The sequence below is a fragment of the Anthonomus grandis genome, chromosome 3 (genome assembly GCF_022605725.1).
Source record: "Anthonomus grandis grandis chromosome 3, icAntGran1.3, whole genome shotgun sequence".
Lineage (NCBI taxonomy): Eukaryota > Metazoa > Arthropoda > Insecta > Coleoptera > Curculionidae > Anthonomus > Anthonomus grandis.
The window spans coordinates 25,107,248-25,130,217 of NC_065548.1; the positions used below are offsets into that span (position 1 = coordinate 25,107,248).

A 22,970-nucleotide genomic window follows, 5' to 3' on the forward strand; every position below is an offset into this window, starting at 1 on the left:
TCGCCATTAAAAGTGTGTTATGTGGTTTAAGTTAAAATGATACTTCTTGTGGCGTGACAAGGACGAATTTATAAACTCACGTCAATGGTATAATGTGTTAATTACAAGTTTTATGGCTTTTTATTTTAGAAACTGTAAATTAGTTTATAATGATCGTTTTTGTTTTTTTTTTTTTTTTTTGATTGATACTGTTGGTTAATGTTATAAATCATTATTTATAGGTAGTCAATGAGTAAATTTGAATTTATAAATTCAGGTAACACATATGTCATATTTACCTACTTTCTTATTTAGTAAGTTCTTAAGAAGTCTTAATATTTTGACCAAGGAGGCTGGATATAAGGAGGCTGATCTCCGCGTTTCCCAAATGAGGTGACGCGTATGCAAAATTGAACGATAACTGGGTTCGCCGAGTAGCCACCTCGGCGCTGTTGGTCAGAAGTGTGCCTCGCTCTGATTGACTACTCTGCGCGTTATTATTATTTTCACTCGCGTCAGATTGACGTTTTCAAAAGAGAATTTTTGATAAATTATTGTTTTGAATTCATTTTCAATGGAAATAAGGCGATAAATAATTCGCGGTAGCACGATCAGCTGTCGTTCGGATCGGAAAAGAAGAAAAAAAAGGGCTTTAACTCTTTTAAAGTTTCCACAGGTCAGTATATTATTATATAATAATAATAAGTTTTTTAATGCTTCATATATTTTCCGAATTATATATAAAAACTGTTTTGCATAAAGTACGTTTTTTTTCGTTTGTGCAGGATGAACATAAATTTCGAAAATGGCAAGAGGTATTGGATTACATTAAAAAAGATAAACACGTATACGAGTTGCACTTTTCTAAAAAAGATGTTGTCAGGATATATCGTAAAGTAATTGATCCTGATAGGAGTATAAAATACTTACCAGATACAAAGGCAACTTTACAAAGAATGGCATGTCAATTACTTAAAAATGCCGAATATCGCATTATGATTAACATTATGAAAAGGTGGCTCCCACTAATCAGAGCAAGGTACAGTTCTGACTAATAGCGCCGATGTAGCAACTTTTTGAAACTAGTTTTCGTTTGTTTTTGGGTACACACGTTTAGCATACAGATCAGTCTCCTTATTTTGACATTTCTATCCCAATACACCCTTAAAAATCTTTTATATATTTAGACAAATGTGAGTTAATAGAGGGTGCATATGGAAATCAATCTATGATACTCGACACAGCTAGTATCAGCATACGAATGGCTGGGAGGTTTCAGAATGGTTCCAACTGACTTATAATGCATTTTTTTAATGTTCTTTCTTACTCATTTAACTCCCTCCCTACTCTTGAAAAATTTCAAAATTTAAGTGAAAAAAAGCTTGAAAAATCATTCTATGAAACCACAGAATACCTCAATGCATTTAGTTAGTTAAGATATTGATCTTCTCAATGTATTGTTTTTGTATTATTTTTTAATATTATTGTCCTATTAAGTTATTGTACTTAATAAGTTTTCTTTTTTTATCTTATAGTATAAGAGCTTTATATGGTAGTAGGTGAGAGAAAGAAGGATTGTGGAGCATTACGGTATTTTTTCTATTTTATTTTGTTTGACTTATGTATATACATCACTAAATTTTGCGCATAATATATTTAATTTGATTTGAATATATTGTATATTATTTTATGATTTTTATTGGTTAATATATGTTTTCCTTGTAACTGGATAAAAGTTATTTTAAAAAACATGTTTTGGATTAATGATGGAAGAACGTTTAAAATCACTTATAAAATTTTTAAAAAAAAAATAATTTTATGAATTTTAGGAAGGTAAATGAATATGTTAGCCTCTCTTATATAAAACTCTTGTTTTTCTTAAAGTAGGAATCATTTTAAAAGTGACGACATCAGGCGACGTGAATTGGCCCTACGGGTCTTAATTTTCGTCGACATGCCGATGTACCGAATACATTTAGGATTAGAAAGGAAAAAAAATAGCATGATGGTCTCTCCTATATCAAAATAAATTGAAAGAAGTCATCCATATTCTCAAAGAGACCCTGATATAAATAAATCAAAGGAGAACAACACAAAGTCTCGGTCTCAAAAATTCTTTAATGGTAATAACCATTCTAACAAATTAAAGAATTTTTGAGACCGAGACTTTGTGTTGTTTTCCTTTGATTTATTTATATCAAAATATCCTGGAGTTAATATATCCTCCAGTTCAGATCTCTACGTGGAGGCTGATCTGGAGGGTCCATATCAGACTTGAAACATTTAAGAGTAGATCTATGTAATATAAGAGATCTGAATAAGAACATAAGCTCCGTGCACCAACATTTGCAAACGAACAAACCTCATTTAATTCTCAGAGTCGATCTGCTCTAGCAGAGACCAAATCAACAACGAAGGTTCATATATTGTGTCCTGGATACGACCTTTACATCCGATTTAGGTACAACTTTGGACTAGCCGTCTTCATTAGAAGCGATATATTTTGCCAGCGGGAAGAAGCTCTAAAATTCCTGGGTTTCCATGTTTAAAATAACAGCCGAGAGATCCGCAAAGTATTTCTGCGTCCTCTAAAGACCAACCACCGATAAAATCGACGATCTCCAGTAAACTGTCCACATTTATAAATTTTTATTGCGGGATATTTTAACGTCCATAATGTCAACTGGTTGACATATTTCCACAGGACTGATAATGAAAGGCGCCAGGCAGAAGACTTTGCGAACACCTTAAAAAGCTCTTCAGACAGCAAGCCATGGTTTGATAAAAGTTGCACCAAGGCAATCAACAACAAAAATGCTGCTTATAGCAAATGGCGCCAAGATCAAAGCCCCGCAAATCATATCAACTTTGTTGCCTTGAGAAATGCGTGCCAGCAGACGATCGATATCTGCAAAGAAAATGGTTATGAGATAGTGAAGAATAAACTACTCAAAAAGGCTGCTTCGATGCCAAAAAGAGTCTTCCATCAGATCAGCAAAAGGTTGTCAAAGGCTTAAACACTAATAAGGCCACCGATCCTGATGTAGTACCTCCAATAGTATTAAAAAAATTTGCGGTCGTACTGACACCGCCGTTGTGCAAACTATTTTTTCTTTCATACAAAAAACGTCTATTCCCTGTTAACTAGAAAAAGGTGATGTCCATGAATTGCCGTCCGATTGCTTTAGTCCCGGCAATCGCCAAGGTAATGGAGAAACTTGTCAACTAGCAAATTTTATAACATTTGAAGTCTAACCAACCATTAGCGACCTTCAGTGATTTTCACAAATACAGATCTACTGGCGACTGTTGGTTTATTTCACGCATGCTTAGACCGAAGCTATCGACAAATATGGTGAGGCGCGTGCAATAGCCCTGGATATTTCAAAGGTATTCGATAGGGTCTGGCATGAAAACTGCTTAAAAAAACTGCATTCTTACGGTTTACCATCAAGTCTCGTTACTTGCCTTATAGGATCTGTGCTTACTTTGCCGCTATCTTCATCAGATCGCTTGTTAGGTGTAGAGGTTGGAAGCAATATGATCTTTAGCAGCATGATCATGTAGCGGGAATGTGCATCAAATTCGTCTAGCTCTTGAGTCTTGCTATCACATATGTAACTCACTCGGCACGCAAACACACTTTGAAGCTGCTTGATTTTATCCAGAAGAGAACCAGGTCTTATAGGAGGTAAATGCTCTTCAGAACTGGCACAGAGATATAGAGCTATACATGCAAGATCTACTCGACAGGCAGATATGACTCGTGAATATCGAGTGCATCTGCAGATGCCTATGACGTCGCTCTATTGGGACTCCTTTTTATGGAGAGGTACAAGTTCGTAGCACTGGCGCTTCTTGTAATATTCGAATACGATAGAGTTTTCTTTGTGCCAGAAGAAAAATGAAACGCTTACAATGGATCTAAAATAAACAGCTCATATCCAAGCTATAATAAGAGAATATACGAATAAACAAGTTGTTCAACTTTAAAATCACTACCGAGAAATGTATGTTAATATATTTTAGTCGATAAGGGAGAAAACTACTGATTATAAGAGAACCAAATTACTGCTGAGATGAATCGTATCGTTAGTTACCGTATCCAAAAAAAATATCTTTTTTGATAGCTCTAGAAATAATATTGCTAAGCGGAAAAGAGAATAAAACAATTATTTTTTATGATTTTAAGTAGATAAACCTTTAAAATCACTATCGAGATAAACGTTATCACATTGAAGCCATCAAAGAAAAATATAATGGTTACAAAAATAAACCTTTAAAATCACTGACGAACTTAATATTTTATCATTTTCAAGCATACATTTATCTATTTTATTAATTAAATCAATTAAAAATCTGTACAAAATTCAATATTTTGAGTTATTAAAACCCTTACAATCACTGCTGATATATATTTATTAACACATCTTATCCAAAGATGGAGAAAAAATTACTATAAGTTAAAAGTTAGAATCACTGCTAATATAAATATTTTAGATTTTTTTTGGACAATCGGAATGAAAATCCCTTTAGTCACATCATAATGAATCTCTACCAAGATAAAGATGTAAAGATGTTGTCGTATTTAAGTAATATTTAATGAATTAAAATTAATTCACTTTAAAAATTACTACCAAATTAAGTATTTTATAATATTCCTTCATATAATGCTTTAGTTTGTTTCAAGTGGATAAATCTTTAAAAAGTATATCGTATTAAATTAAGTGAAAGAGTAAATGTTAATACTTTAAAATCACAGGCCAGATATATATATTTTTTAAATCACTGGTTATTAGAGGTAAAACCATTGTAATCACTACCAAAGTAAACAGGTTACGACTTATAAGGATAAAATAGTGATTGAATAATAAAAGATCAATAAACCCTTAAAATTTCTACTGTTTTTTACACCTATAAGAAAATAAATATGTGAAATATGTGACTTTTAGAATTACTACCGAGATAAAATCTTTATTGTATCTAAGCTGCTAAAGAAAAAACAACATTTTATTGATCATGGATAAAATCACTGATTTCATCTTTTATATATATTAAAATATGTTAATCGATGGAGCAAGAAGTCAAGATCTTTTAAAATCAGAGATAAAAAATTTATGAGTTTCATGTTAATAAAAAATAAATTAGTCAGTTTGTTAAGAATTTGCCTTTTATAATTTAATACCATATTAAAAAAAATAAAAAAATGAAATATTGTGGAAAAGTAAGGTGACACAAAATAATACATAGTCTTCTATTAGATTTGATTCTTTATCATTTTAAATGACACAGTAACATCCCTTAGATTATTGTAATATTAAAAAACCCATCCTCAACCTGATTTCAAATTGAGAAATACAAAATCTGAAAACTAAAGTTTTAAAAATGAAAATGGTCAACCTTCCAACAAATGCCTTCCTTATTGTTCAAAGCCAACAATATATAAGTTTTTTACCTGTTAGTATTAAGGTTAATTGACCCAGTTGGTTGCTTAATAAATTGTATGCAGAATATTTTTTTAAAATAAACTAATATAAACTTAAGGCCCTCTCAAGAGTAACTACCATTAGCTGACCTGATGACCGACTGAAGAGAAGACCACCAGACGGCCGTCATTTTATAATAATTTAGCTAGTAATTACTTTCGGATGTGCGTACGTATAATTTAGCCAGTCTGTCAGCTTTATGGTTTGCAAACTATTTTCAACAATTGACGGTTTTCCCACATGGTTTTTGCATGCACCGTACCGTTTTGATACTGTTCCTTTTTAACTTTCTACGACAAAGTATCTACCTCCACTTTTTTTCGTCAATAACTGTGTGATTTTGCCGCAACGTGACATGGAATCACGATCCGTCAAGAATATTACTGAACCATCAGGTACACTGTAGAAAGTATTATTTGCCCTTTTAACCCAACAGCCAACTTAAATCTCCCAAACTGAAGCATATTTACCAGTTTATTGGCAAAATTCAAAAGAACATCATGATCGCTGCGTGTGTATTCATGTCGTTTTCTTTATGTCTGTCATAGACCATTAAAATTTTTAATTCTGATGCCGATATCTTAAAGACTCATCGGATATCATCAATATCTCTTGACAATAATCTATACGACCTATTTAACAATAACAAACGTTCGGCGTACAATGATTTGGCGTTTATTGTAGTAGAAAAAAAATCATCGGTTTATTCGATCGAATTGGAAGGACTTTCTATTTTTTTTAAAGTATTTTTACTTAATAGATGTCAGATTCTTAGGCTTATGCCAATGTAAAGATACTGCCTCTTGGGGTCAAATTAATAAACTCGAGTGTGTGACGTATAAGATCACGGTCACAGCTTGATTGTGTTTGATAGCTCAAACATTTTTTTAAATTTGATTTTGTTTAAGGTAGTGTTCTTATTAATTTAAAGTTGATATAAACAATTTGAATAATTAACAATTATAATTGTTACGGGCTTTCTAATAGAGCTGATATCTTTTTGGAATAAAACAAAGATGATCTTCGAATTAATAAAAACGTAATTGATTGACTTAATTTAGTATAGTCTGAGAGTGGTAGTTCAAACACCATTATCTACTCTTTAAGTGTCCTATTAAAAATATAATTGTTTCGTATGCTAACTTTTTCAAATATTCATTATATTTTTTTATTTCATCGAATTGTAGATAAGATAGAAATTAGCAATCAAAAACCATTAAAGTCATAAAAATGGAAAATAAATCCTGACAATTTTGCTGGTGAAAGATCAAGTCTAGCTCAAAATGTAAATGTGTGGATAAATGGCCTTTGTCATGTACTTAGTGTCTCCGGGCGGACAACTAGATATATTTTGAGAAAAGATTTTGGTTTAAGCTCTTACAAGATTGTGCTACTTGGAGAACTGCCTGTTAAATAAGCTTTTTACCATTTCTTTAGGAATATTGTTCAACATCAGTATATGAAATTGTTCTTGATTCTAGAGAAAATTCGTCAGATCCATCGGAATAAAATAATTTGTTATATGAAGCTCATTTTAATTGGGTGGTTATATAGATAAGCAAAATCGATTTTATATTAAAAATGATATTTTTTTCCAAGCCCCACGAGATAATTTTGATCTGCATACTATTCCAATTTTAAATAATATGCAAGGAATGCAGACATTATTGCTGCTGTAAGAGCAAGTATAGCAAAGGATTCAGATGTGTCTGTATATTTTTTGACTCAAGAACTGAAGCCCCTTGACAATCCTTAATAACATCGCGTAAGTAATTAGGTTTAAAAGTAACTTGAAATTGAAAAAAAAATCGAGGTTCACTTTTTTTTTCGATTAAGCTTAATTTGGCTTGGTTATATAAATTATAAAAATCAATAATCAAAATTGTCACCGCAAAATTTTTTGGGTTATTTGCTGATTTTCATAGTATAATGGCATCAATATATTCTTTTAAAAGTAGTGAATAAAAAACATAAATGGCAAACTATATCTGAATTATGATAATTGTTTTACGGTGATAATTACAAGAAATTGATTTTGTTTGGTCTATTTTTCCAGCAGGATAATTCCCACTATTAATAAAATCATTGATTTATTAAAGAATAAGTTTTATACCTTTGATTTATCTGACTGAACATTCACTAAGCATTGATTTTTTTGATGCAAGAGTTCTAATAAAAATTGAACCACATCTCATCAACTCTTATAATATTTTTATATGAGATTATTAAGTCATGGACTATGTTAAGTTGGTCTATGTGATCAATCATATACATTAGATTTACACAAAGTGAGTGAAAACTAGAACTTCATTAAATAAACGTATTCTATAATTATTGTTTATAAATATGCAAGAACCTATCGGAATTCATCATTATAAAAATGTAGCAGTATTTGTGGAACTCTAGTGGGAGCAATGTAAAAATCTAAAACTAAATCTATGAAAAAATACAACGACTAAAACATATGAGGGTCTTATGAAAACAACAATTTTACATTAGAAAATTTAGTATCCAGGGACAATTCAATTAAGATAAATTTTTTTTATAATTTTGGTATAAATTATATAGAAAAATATCTTCTGGTGTGCCACTGTAACATATTTTTTAACTGTAACATATTGTAACATATTTATTTAATATTCTATAAAATCTTAGTTTTGTAATTTATTGTACACTCCGCCAAAAAAGTATCGCATTATCATGATTTCTTAACTGTATAGAAAAAAATATAGTCACTGTTTTTCACGTTTTCAGGTAGCTAAATAAATTTTTATTGATTTGATATGTAAAAAATACAAAATACAATATAAACATGTCTTCAATAAAGAGCTTGAAGAATCAAAAATCGATTATCTATGCCGATTATCGATGTCTAGTCCATTATCTATGCCTGTCGTACCCTCCCGTTTCCTACTATCTAGTAACTGCTCGATATAACGTCGATTAATTAATGCCAACTAATTTAGCGACATATCTAATTTATGATTTAACCGAAAAAGTTATTCTTAGATGAACCAATTTACGGTCTGACAAAACATAAAATTATCAAATAAATTTATTTTTAATGGTGATGTGATACGTTCTTGGCGGAGTGTACCTTTTGTCCAAAGGATTATGATATTTTTAAATAAGTAAAACCTTAGAACATTAAATGTATTCAATGTTCTAAGGGTAAAAAATATCTCCAATACATAATATCAAAAGGCTACCATTAGGCTTAAAAACTTTTTTTTTTAAATTTAATCCGGAATTCATTCTAAATCCATGTTACTTCAAACTATATATTATATCAAAAATCATTTTATATTAAACATCAAAGACTTAGCTTTTGTTGCCTTTTAAGCAATAATAAGAAAGCGTAATTTTAATTTATTGTATTCCTATACTCCGTCAAACCTAATTTTACAAAAAATAATAAAAAGTGAAGATTAAAGTTTTTCTGCTTCATTTGTTTGATCATGAGAAGTTGTGTAGCTGAAGAAAAGTGCTTAGAACATTAAATACACTAGAATAAACGTTTGCTGCTTTGGGTTAAGTGCAACATCTATACAGGGGACAGAGGGGATATTTTATTGATAAACATGCTTAGTATTCCATATTGCCAGTGACTACTCAATTTTAACAGAAAAAAATAAAGTGATATAATAAATTATTATAATTAGCAGCAACTGAGTTGCATTCTTTATTACAAAGCAAAAGAAAGAGTGAAACTCGTTTAATATCCAAAACTATTTTATTCTATATTAACACTAATAATAATTAATATTTTTAAATTGGATTCTTCAAATCACCAAATTTTTACACACAGCGGCAACGCTGTAGATTTCGCCCAGAAATATTCTCGCGATAAAGGCATTTGGCAACTGCGCTCGTTGTTTACTTTCGAATGGTGCACCTTTCGTACAGTATTAGTATTAGTAAGGATGTTTTGAGTGATTTCAGTGCGTTTTTTTCATTAATAATTAGACTAAAAACTCAACGTCGTTCCTTTCACAGGCGATTTAGGTGTTAGTGCTGTCATCCTTCTAGATTATAATATTATAAAAGACGGCATATTTGTGAAGTATCTATTAAGTATTGGATGAGAAAATATTAATAAAAATTTATAATTTAGTATATTATTATAATCTAGCAAATTTATTTTTTTATTTCAAATTTAAATTTATTTATTAACGATTTTTTGTCTAGATATTAACAATGGATAAATAAATCAGTTTAAAGTATAGTGGATATAAACCGCGACAAACTAAGGTTTTTTTGTAAAATTTTTTTAAACGGTTAACTTCCAAAGGATTTGAATTAAACTTTTTTTTGTATATTATATAATAAATATCTAAACGGATTTGAGATGGCTGCGAACCTCTACAAACGTTTTTTGATTAAAAATTATTGAGTAAGATTTTATAGACGGCTATAAATGCCAAAGATAATGGATAAAACTTTTCCTTATAGCCGTTAGGAGTTACATAGTCCTTTAGATTTTTTAACATCTAACAATTCAATAATCTTTTACCAAAAAACTTTTATTTGTAGAGGTTTGCAACCATCTCAAATGCGTTTAGATATTTATTATAGAAAAACGATTAATTCAAATCCTTTGGGAACCTTTTTCATTTCTTTAACATTCGACTTTTTAAGTAATTTTTACAAGAAATCTTTAGTTTGTAGAGGTTAATAACTACTATAAATCGATTTATTTATTGATTGTTAATATCTGGACTAAAAAATATGAAAATTACTTGGGAATTTCAGGAGATACGGGCATATATCGATTAAATAACATCGGGCGCGGACTACAAATAGGTTGCTGGCAAACGACATATGCTGCGTTCTAGATGTCGCTGGATTTCGATCGGATGGTAGCTTCACAGATTAAAAAAAAATCTAGAAAAACAACACAAAGTGGCAACTTCGGATACGTGCATTGCCAAGTTGCTTTTTTTTTTCATTAATTTTTTTGTCAGGAATCTTTTTTTTTTATTCTGAAAAATTTACTCTCAAAGTATATATTATTAGTCAGCAAATAAACGAAACTTTTAAAAAGTACACTTTTGACCTGTTACAAAAACAACACATTAAAAAAATATGTAATGGATTCAGAAAATTATATATTGAATGAAAAATTGGAACGTTGATTTGACATCATTGTCTGAGAGATGGTGAACTCAACAACCTCGCCTATGATTTGCAGCTAGGCTTATTCTAGGCATTCAATGTTCTAAGGAAAAGTGTCTTTATATCCTGTTACGTTTATTAGACAGAAATATCGGATATGATCAATCAACAGAAAATATGTATTTCTTAGTGAATCCATATGTAATAGAGAAAATTTCTATACATGACATGCTTTATTGAACTATGTAAAAAAATTATAAAACGAGTTATTGTTTGTGTTTAAGTTAGTTTGAAGTAAGCTTGCTTGACAAAAAGAAGTAATTATTCTCACAATTAATATTTTTTAATCTAGCAAATACACTATTTATATAATAGTCTGTTAATAAGGCCATGAAGATTAGGAATATGATACGTCACCACCAGACTATGACATCCCCTACGATATTTGCATTTAAAAAACATATATAGGTAGGTACCTTGGTGTTGCATTGTTTTGTTATTTTTTTGGAAAACCAACTTAAACCAATACTTGTTTGTTTTACTTACTTTGGAAAATATTCAATATTATAGAGCTCTATAAATGTAATTGCAGTGTTTGCCTTAGTTAATATTAATTTGCATTTATTTAGGTTCAGCCAGTCAACGAATTCTTCTAACTAGTCATATAATCTGTCATTTCTCAGACTCGTATAGATAGATTTTTATCTCAGATAGGTTTGTTTTCACACCAGTAAGAAACAAGTTCTCGACAAATAAACATATGCAATAGAGTTAAAGGCGTGCGCACAGAATTTTCTGATCAGTTCCAAATCAAAAGATGTTCTTACATAAATTTCTGATCGTCATCTGATAGTCAGACTTATTTTCGGTTTTATTTATAGTAAAGTATCAGAGAATTCATGTCGCCAATCAACGCCGATCTTCTGAATATGAACATAAGCTCTAAATTGTTGTTTGTGTTTTGTAGAATCGCTGATATTCGTCTTGAAATTGTATTTTAAATTGTTGGAATTGTCGAAAAATACACATTAAGGAAATGAGTGATTTTGAATCGTCGGAAGATTCCGACACAGACTTAGAACTTAGAAGATTTACTTGAAGGACGGATAAGGCCCAAAAGTCAAAACTATTTAGATGAAACTGTAAGCTCTGAAATAGCAAACTATTACACAATTTTAAACTCTATTAGTGATATACAGCTATTTTAAGGTTGTAATATAAATGTGTTTTTTTATTTATGTTTGTTGTCTAAAGTGATTAGACTTAGTGATTAGATGAAAAAGTTACGACAATATGAAATAAAAATAGGTAATTATGTTTACGATTTTATTTAATAAAAGATATTTAAAAGATCAAAGCTTTATAATGCTCAACCTGTTGGTCAAAATCAATATCTTCAGCTTTACCGTCTGTCGTACTCGAACACCCACGTAATAAAATCTCTCATAAGTCATAATATTACATCTTATCTTTAAATGGCTTCAGTGAAAACATAAAGCCTCCCACGCTTGAACCATCGTTGCACCTCGTAACCTCCATTTTATTCATAAACAACCTGCTATGTGTTAATAATGTATTTGAAGAGTTAAAATGATCGGAAAGGCATGTTGTTTGCTAATAGTGTTAATCTTATAAGGAAAGAGTTAATCTATTGAATTTGTATAAATTAGTTATTGTGTCGTTTCTTATATGTAATAAAGAAAATTTTTATTATTCCTTATGGATAAGTGTTAATAATTGGGATCACAGAACATAACTTTGGACATGTTCTAAATAAGGTCTCTCTAATTATAATTTCTATATATACTTATTCATATACATGGAGTTCAATTACTTTATGAAACAGTTTAAGTTTGAAAGTATACCAAGTTATTATCACTTATTTTTTACCTATTTTCTAAAATGCTGGTAATCTTATTCAAGATTTGCCCATGTAATCTTTTAATTAAGGTATGAATAACTTGATCGAGCATGTTGGAGAAGTCGGTATAGATTGTATGAGCCTCACACTTTCACTATTCACAATCCTCACATATTCTTTAAGGATTTCGGTACAAATATCTGATAAACGAGGTTAAAAATGTTTGATCTATAAACGTTTGATCTTGCAAAAGCTCTATATGTAATGATATAATGATTTACGTGCTAAAACAATGATAATAAAAAATAATATACCATTTGATATTTATCTTAAAATGGAAACTTGTTTCAATTTTTTCCCTGTGATATTACACCATCACTTAAACACCTTTGAGCTTCCTATGACCGCATGATTAAGTCTATGCAATAAGTCTAACTAATATAATTGAAAAATTATATACTATTTTATTGATACAACCTTGATCTTTTGTGGAAGTTGAGACAGAAGATAGTCAAGCAGAAGGTAGTAGAATGGATATTGTCAAACAAAAATTAATTATATTCCTTTATCTGCAACTGGTACGAGAAACCTCCTTTTAACAATGAAATATGAGAAGAGCCCTTTAATAAGGTTAGTTGCATAATTTGAGACTAGCAAACAGAGCAGTAATTAAATGACAAGCCCTTGACGTATCTTAGAGGTTGCATTGTAAAAATAAAATTTAAGACGTTTAAGTTCAACAAAATTAGATCTGTAAAAATAACGTCTATATGACAACCATTTTTAAAAACAATATTTATGTAATGAGTAAAGTTTATTAGATTTGCAACAATGGAACACTATTAAAAAAACCCATGACAACTATAAATTAATCCAGAACTAGCCACAACAAATAAAGAAGCCATACTGTAAATAATACACAAAGAATGTCTAAAAATAAAAGACCTAACTAAGATGAAGAAAAGATGAGGGATTGATAAGAACTTGATATGCTACCTTCGTTTTTATCTAAATCCCTACTCATTAAAAGTGGGAGAGTACACATAGATGATATGGAGCTATTCCATATCATATTTCGATAACTTGTAATAAATATTTTTAAATAAATTATTTGAGTTAATGTATTATTTCATATCAACTTTCTTTTCTAATCTAGTTCACACTTAATTTAATCTTCTTCGCTCTAATGAGACCTCGCGAAGCTATTTTTCTTTTGCTTCATACTGAGTCGCCCACTATACTGTTTAAAATAAAATCCCTATACAGCTGTTAATCTTCTTAATTACACATCAAACATCACCGGTATACAACCTGAGCGAAGAGATTAAAAATTGGGTTAAGAAGAAGAGGCGAGCGCTGCACCTTGACCGTGGCCATGGGAGCCCCGAAGACCTGATTGCCCAACTGGTGTTTCGTTTAGTAATTGCGGTATCACTTATTAAGGATTAATTTTACGATTACAGTAAGTGAAATCTTTTTCGTTTAAAATAATAGTGATTATGGTGTCTATATTGTTTAAAATTGCAGTTAATCATACGTTTTACTCTAACTTTAAATTTTTTGAGTTTATGTATGTTTAAAGTATTCAAAACAAGCATGAATTTAACAACCATTGATTTAAATTATAATTACTATTAAATAGAAATACTATTTAATTGAAATTAAAAAGTAATTTCTATTGATCTCCATAATTCCTCATAATCCATGAATGTGGGGCTTGAAGAGGTCACATTGCCTATTATAAAGTCCTATCATTGTTACAAATTCATAAATTACAAAAAATTTCATAAGAAGTGTCGTGAATAGTTTTCCACATTTAGTTTTTTTCTGTTATTATTAGTACATAATGAATTCAATTCTACATTAAACTTTAGAAGTTATTACTTATTTTAAATTAATTAACTATTAAATCATCTTAAAATGGATTTCCAAATACTTCTTCCTGCTTCATTTTTATTTATATTTTCTATTTTAATTTCATTTAATTATTAATCATAAGTTACAGTAAAAATGCACTTAATAGAAAAATATTCATTCAAAATAAAATTAAAATTCATAAAATACAAAACCGTTCGTAAAAAAATTTAATATAATTATGTATATTTAATATAATTTATATACTATGCCATCTACATTAAAGGCTCACAGTATCAAATATTTACTAACATTGCATAAAAGACATTTCTAAAATTAGAAAACATCACTGGAAATTTCACAAAATGAATTTATGAATATTGGCAAATATTTTAGTTGTGATGAGAAGGAGGATCAGTGAAAGTTATCGAGACAGAAACAAAGAAAAAATTAAAAATTGGATCATAAGATAAAATTATTTTAAAAGTAAACCATAATAATAATAACGTTTATTAATTCCCAATACAATTAACAATTTAACATTTACATTGCTGCAAATGAAATATAAATAATATAAACATGCGGGATTAAATAGCCTATTTTTCAGCACCCTAACAAATAGGTATATGTTCCAAAATAATATATGCAAAAGAATAAAACATAATTCCTGTATACCTAGATGTGCATCTGTGTGTATATGTACATAAGAAGTAATTATGGAAAATTTAATAAGTACAAGGCATATAGGTACATAGGTACAAATATTAAGTAAATAAGAAGCTAATATAATTTAACCTAATATCTAACCTAATCACAAATAATATCTATCCCAGTTACAAATGAAAAATAAAAAAATATACACATAATATATTGAACATATGAAATATGTCTGTACATAATAATTGTTGTTGCTTAATACGCTGGCAAAGATTTTTTGTCTAAAGAGGTTTCTATTATTTAAACGTCTGGTGTTTAGAGGAACTAGATTGTATAGTTTAGGGCCAAAATACATACGATGGCGTTGTGTTCTCGTTTTAGTCTGAAAAGAAACTCCCACAGTTTCCACCGCCTTGCTTCAGGTTTGAAAATAAGATATAGGAGGTTGTCTTAAAATAGGCAGTTTGTACACAACTAGTAATACCCATTTTACATACATTTGCTGTAATGTCAAAACGTATGATTCTTTAAATAAATTAGTTTAGTGGAGTATCTAGCTTCTTTCTTATAAATTACTTTATGAAGATATTTTTGTGTGACATATAAACTATTTAATGTTGTCATATATGTACCGCCCCATAGTGATAAACCGTATCTAATTATAGCCTCGGCTAATATCATATATAGCATTCTCAGAATATTAATTGGCATACAGTTTCTGATTTGATAAAACTTATAAATCAGTTTACGAAGTTTTGCATTTGTCACTTCCACATGTTTATCCCATTTGACATTCTGGTCAATCGTAACACTTAAATATCTGACATGTTCCACTTTATTAAGGAATTCGGTACATGTACATTTTGCTTTATTGAAGAAGCACTGTTGTGAGTTTTAATTTTATCGGCCTGCTATTATTGATGGGCATGCAGAATACTGAAACACATAAACTAAGTTGAAAACATCTTGTCGGACTTGCATTGTCTTATTTATTTAATGTAACACGACGTTTCGGTTGGTAAGTATCTCCAACCGTTATCAAGTGTAAACTGACCTCAGTTATTGGATTAAGTTTTAGCTGCATATTTGTCAATTTTTCGTATAAGTATCGAAGGTCACTATTTGTGTTTAAGTTGGCTTCCTCAGTACCAGAAACATTGAAACTGTAAATTAATTGGGCATCATCAGCATACATATGGTCATCACAGTATGTAAGATATTTTTAGATGTTACTAGTGTAAATACTAATAAGAGAGGACCTTGCTTTCTTGAGGAACACCAGCTGTTATTTTTACATTACTTGAAACAGAATCACCGATGCAAACCCTTTGAAATGTATCTGCTAAATATGATTTAATTAGCCTTAATACCTTGTCATACAACCCAATATGTTTCAGTACAGCCAACGACAGTTCATGGATTAAAGTGTCAAATGCTTTACAGTAGTCTAGCATAATAAGAACAGATGCATTATTCAAATCTAATTATTTTAATATTGAATCAGTGACCTCAGCAAGAGCTGTTTCAGAACTATGCCTCTATCTAAAACCGGATAGTTTAATGGGTAAAATATTGTTAGAATTTACAAAAGTGCTAATCTGAGTCTCCATTACTTTTTCTCAAATTTTGGATAAGCAAGGAAGGATTGAGATTGATCGAAGGTCGCTTAATTCCTTAGGGTTATTACATTTGCACAATGGACTGACTTTGGCGTTTTTATGATTCTGGAAATGTACCTGATTTCAAGCAAAAATATTCAAAATGTAATATGAGGAATTAAAAATGGACAACAGTATAAATATAGATTTAAATTTTATTTGTCTTGGCCAATTGCATTTGATTTTAGGTTATAAACTACTTTTAATATATTGCTATCTGCCACAGAGGCAAAAGAAAATGAATTTGCAACATTGAGCTTCTTATTTATATAGGATGATAATGTTTCGTTATGTAGGTTCTGATTATTTGTGTTAATCGACGAAAAATAATTATAATAAATATTCATTTTTTTTTACTTTTATCCAGTTTCCTATTTTTTTTTCTTTAAATCTTAATTTTTACCTAATACAACTTTTTCTCATTTTTAATATTTAATTTTTTACTGCATATATTTCTTTTCTAAATGTGCTTTTTTAATTTTAAGTGAAATTATAATCTTATATATAGTTTGATCTTAAATTTTACCAAATTAACATGCTTTTCCTTGATTCAAAAAATATATATTTTATGTAAATTCTTAAAAATGTATAAACAAGTATTTTTTATTTTAATTTTTTTTTTCTTTTTGAAGGATTTTATTTTTTTATTTGAAAGAGAAATCTTGGAAAAACATTTTGAACCTTGGAAAGTAATTTTTTACCCCTTATACTCGGAATCAATGAATTTGGATATTTTGGACACTGCATTAAATTATAATACAATTTTATTATAATTGTATTCATACTTTAATTTACAAACAATTTTTTTTTCAAATTGCAACCCAATTTTTATTGCATTTTTGGATTGCCCTTACAATTCTAAACATTTTTCATATAGCATGTGCTATACCTAAGTCCAAGTATTTTGGAGTTATTCTTAGTCAAAATTTAAAAAAAGACCATGAAGAAAAGTTTTCCAACCATTTTGGGCGTTCTTAGACGTATTTCTTGATGAATGCGGTGTCTTAAGTCACATAAATTTACCGCTTGGCTTTTGAATATCTTTCCTTTAAGGTATCCGCATAAAAAGTCTAGTAATGTTAGGTCGGGTGATCTTGGTGGCCACTTAATAACACCGCTCCTTCCAGCTAGTGTCGTTCAAATAAGTCCGAACGTCCACAGCAAAATGAGGGGGAGCACCATCTTGTTGCAACTAGATGTTATGGTGTGGCAAGTTCGGACGTACTATCTCAAGAAAAAGGGAAGCCAAAACTGGTTCGGTATCTCTCACCTGTTAAATTTCCTTTAAAGAAGGAATATCTGATAATAATGTCATCAACATCGCCAGCCCACACGTGTAATTTTCGATTGAATTGTGTATATCTTTCCCTCATCCAGTGTGGATTTACATCGGACCAATATCGATAGTTTTAAATATTTATGCCACCATTTAAGCAGGAGGCGGCTTATCGGAAAATTAATATTTTTCACTAAATTTGGGTTCTCCAAAGACATATTTTACAAAAGCTCTTAAAGTCTCCTTCCAAGAGTTTTTGATAGATGTTCATATATAAGGGTGGTATTTATTTGCATGTAGTATTTTAAGAACACTTGTTTTTCCAATATCCATCTCTTTGTTACCTGCCTAGATGTTACATGCTGAATATCTTGAACCGCCAATAAAACTTCTACCTGCTTATTTTAATCAACTTGAGACAACGACCACATCTAGGAACGTCTCTTACTTGACCGAACTAAACTTCTGCTCAATCTTGCTGACTGTCGATTGTGATATTGGCGGACGATTGGGATATTTTTTGGTTAAATAACTCACAAACTTCCTGATCTGCGTTCCTGCGTTCTAACTTGATTACCGTAGCCAATCGTCGGCAAGATTTCTAGGCACTGTATCTCAGTAAGCTGCATATTAATTTAAGCTGATACATGAAAAATGTTTACAAATGTAAGGGCACTTCAAGAATGCAATTAAAAAATGATGTTGGAATTTTAAAAAAATGCAAAGCTTGTTTAAGATATCAACATTATATTTTTTGCAAAATATGCTCCAAAAAATAAATAAAATCGACGGCTCCAAGCGATTTAAAAAATAAGTTTTACGAGATATTGGATTTATTCCTTACTTGATGATCACCATGTTTATTGATAAACTGTTATTCATGTTTCCAAAAAAATGATATTCCTGACCTGCCACAAGAGTTTCTAGACAAACAAATTATTTTCGCATAATCTTTGGAAATTACTCATCAGTGACTTAAACTCTTTTGGTAGCTCATATTTCCGTGCTATGACCCGATAGTTCTCAACATGATCTTGATTCACTATTGATATGTGAGGGAACTAAATTGATTCCAAAGAGGGAAATGGAAAGTTTATGTTCCAAGACCATTTACAAAAAAAAGAAAATATTTTTTAATAATTTAAAGTTTACTTTTTCTTTTTAAAAACCAGTTAAAAGTAAAATAAAAGAGAAACCCATATTAATAATTATTACCCACCAACAAACAATATACCGCAAAGTAGAAAGTAAAACATGTAAACAAATTAGATCTGTATTGAGTCGTGCTATACATGAACCTAACGGTACTACTTTTATTAACTTATTACATCGGCACCAGTGATTCAATAAACATTAGCAGTTAAAGAAATTGTATGCTTAATCGAGTAATAAATATTTCGTATTAAAAATACTTTATTATAATAATTTTTGGATAAAGAATTCTGATCAAATACTTTAAAGAATACAAAAATTCAACCTGGCATCAACTACATGGCGTCTGATTCTCTCTACGATAAAAGTGATTTAATTAGACTTAACATGTTACAAGAAGCAATAAGATCTTCTGCTTTAGGCATTGTCCATATAGAGATGTTACTCAAGCGGTACAGATAGTATAAATTTTCTAAGGTAATAGCCGTTTCTGTCGACTAATTGTGGCATTTCCTCTGTAAAATAGGCTGAAAATTGGAATATTGGCACAGCGAGAGAATTGCAGCCTGAGAAATGATTTGCAGTATGTTTATTATCCGCTAGATTTGTTTTGCTTACAACGAATCAAATTAAGGTCTCAGAAAAGGTGGCGCTTAACTTTGTCTAATTTGTCTAATTCGAAAGTTAATGCCAACAAAGATAAAAGATATCAAAGTCAATTTGTGGTTTTTCTTAACTTACTTTTAAAAATAATTTAGATTTTTAATGAAATTTGGTGTAGTTTATTTTTAAAAGAAATTGTTTACCACGCTAGTTCATTCTTTTAATGATAACATTTTATATGCTATTAAAATATATGAAATAAACTATGCTATTTTATGATTTTCACATAAAAACTCTTGCTTTTAAAGTAGCAAAAAGCTTTGACATCTTATCATATTTAAGTGTTTTAAAATATAATCGGGTAGATCATATTCAGATATTAAATCTAGATGAATACAATTTACCAATTTTAAATAATAAAGTCTGTAATAAAACTATTTTATTAAAGAACTTCCTCAGTTTAAATGACAGTACCTAGACAGAGTAAGCAATAGTATCCATAAAAATTTAGGTCTTCTATTTTTTAACATCATATTGTCTATTGATGAGTGCCAATAACCTTTATTAGAGGAAGATTTATACTTTTTTATGTACCAGTTTCTTGCTCAGCAGACATATCTAACACACCTGAACAGCAGTGCTATCCTGTTTATCGTTAAGATTGTACTAACTACTAATAATGGTAACTTCCTTTATTTATTTAATCTAATCGGATAAATGACACTGAACTAGTTTGAGTGGTTTATCTGATTATTAAGCCTATATAAATATTAACAGGAATGACTCTAGAACCCTGAATGAGTTAACTTTTAAGGGTTAAGTTGGATAAGGGTTCAATTAAAATTCAAAGTCTTCCAAACTTTTTTTCTTTAAATGCTAACGTTACTCCTTCAGGATGAATCTTTGATTTTTTTTATGCGCCCTGAAAAAAGCTAATATAGGCTTAAATGTGAGCATTTAAAGAAAAAAGTTTGAAAGAGCATGGATTTTAATTGACCCCTTATCTGGTGCTGCAAAAATTATATAATTTTACATCTTTTTGCATCTATAATTTTATATACTATTATGAGTTTTAATTACATTTAGATAAAGATTATAAAATTTAGCTGCAACTTTCCATGATATTGATTTAATATTATCATACCGTAGGTACAAATTTCCCAAAATCTTGATGGATGGTCAGAATACTAAGATATAAAGATCTATATTTAAATAATCTTAGACTATCTTAAGAAGAAAAATGTAATTAAATCTCAATTTTTTTGAAATACCTGTGATAAATATTAAAGACATAATGAACATTGGCAATCTTGCACGTCGTGCGCGTGATGCAATAAAGAAGAGGAGTAGTAGTCGAGATTTAGCAAGTAGACGCACACTTTGTACTCAATACACACTTTGTTTTTATCTATATTTAATTTCGTACTTATTTGATAATGCAAGTAAAATAAAGTCAGTGTTTTTATACAGTGCTTTCATTTCAAAACGATCCACCCTTAATAACTTTCTTAAAAAAAAAAAAAAAAAAAAAACACATCAAATTAGATATACAGGGGGACGTTTAATTATGCATTTACTGAAGTTCTGTTATTCACCTCCACACCTCCAGCTAACCTCACTTTAATATGTCAAATGGGAACCCCCATCGTGTGATACATCATAGTAAGCAGCGTAAAATTCTCTATTCAACGGTACCAAAAAAATTAAATCGGTAAATGTGTAAGCAAATAGTTAGCGAAAATGTCTAGAAATAATGAATATTTTATTTACGCCAAACTTTGGTATCTTAAATGAATACTTTTAGTGTGGTACCTACATCATTTTAAAATTCTTACATTTTTTATAATAAATCATCAAAAAAAAAAAAAAATACAAGCAATTTAGAAGTTAAAATGTGAGGTAACAAACAGTACATTTAGTTCAAGCAAATTATTAATTTTTTTAAGTAAAGAATGTGTACCGTTATTTGCAAGAAAAAAGAGTGTCTTCAAAGTTTTTGCAAAAATCTTTGCAGTCTTATAACTTTGTATGTGTATTTATTTCACATATATTGTTTGCGAAACCTACCTAATAGGTACAAAAAAAACTGCAATACCTTACATTTTTAACGCGTTTAAAAAACAGGCGATTTATTATTGTTAAAACTGTCAGTTTGACGCATGCAATTTTTCAATTTTAGTTAAAACAGTGAGTTAATAAAATGGTGTATACGCTAGCCGAAAGAATAGAAATAATAGAATAAAAAATATTGAAGAACATTTGCTTCAGTGACGAATCGACCTTTTTTTAAATGTCCTGGTGAACAGACATAACTGTAGATACTGGGATAATGAAAATCCGCATGTTTTTCGGGAAGGCCATACCTAATATCCCCAAAAAATTAATGTTTGGGCAGGAATTTATGGGAATGAAATAATCGGGTCATTTTTTTTTGGAAGAAAATTTGACTGGCGAAATTTATTTAAACCTTTTAGAAAATGCAATATACCCTTCCATCATCCAATCTATGGAAAATCAAGTAGATCAACATGGTGCTATATTATTGAATGAAAATAATATACATTTTCAGCAGGATGGAGCTCCCGCGCTCTACACTTTGGTAGTTCGAGAGTGGCTTGATGAAAATTTTCGAGAAAAGTGCATTGGCAGACGTGGTGCAATCGAGACCATTCGCACGGTCTCTGGACCTAACCCCACTAGACTTTTTTCTTTGGGGCTACTTAAAAAGCAAAGTTTATAAAATGCAGAGAAATTAGCGGGCAGACCCTTGCCAATGTTCGTAAGGAGTTTGAAAATAGGCTTTTTTATTGTCTTGCTAATAACGGCGCGCATTTTGAACATTTAATAAAATAAATTTGTTAAACTAATTAAATTTGTTTTTTTACCCTACCGATTTACACTTTAATTGCTTCTTGGTCAATCAATTTTATTTTTTTTTACAACCATTGATAGCATAATGAATGCCCTTTAAAATAATGTATCACACCATGGGGTAGCCATTTGACATACCAAAGTTTGGCGTAAATAAAATATTCATTATTTCTAGAACTATTTGCTTACGCATTTACCGATTTCATTTTTTTTGGTACCGTTAAATAGAGAATTTTACGCTCCTTACTATGATGTATCACACGATGGGGGTTCCCATTTGACATATTAAAGTGAGGTTAGCTGGAGGTGATTGACAGAACTTCAATAAATGCATAATTAAACGTCCCCCTGTATATCTAATTTGACGTATTCTTTTTTTTTTTAAGAAAGTTATTAAGGGTGGATCGTTTTGAAATGAAGGCACTGTATATGAAAAACATCGTCTATTTTTCATTATA

General features: G+C 29.9%; 1 protein-coding gene and 1 long non-coding RNA gene across 2 annotated transcripts in view; one reads left to right on the plus strand and one right to left on the minus strand.

The window, feature by feature from the left end:
- The window catches only part of LOC126734182 (uncharacterized), a 55,273-nt gene that overhangs the window by 26,104 nt on the left and 6,199 nt on the right, over positions 1–22,970 (minus strand). The window lies entirely within an intron of this gene.
- On the plus strand, positions 308–1,650 carry LOC126734183 (uncharacterized). The gene is made up of 2 exons (XR_007660003.1): positions 308–655; positions 765–1,650. It is a non-coding gene; the product is annotated as an uncharacterized LOC126734183 (long non-coding RNA).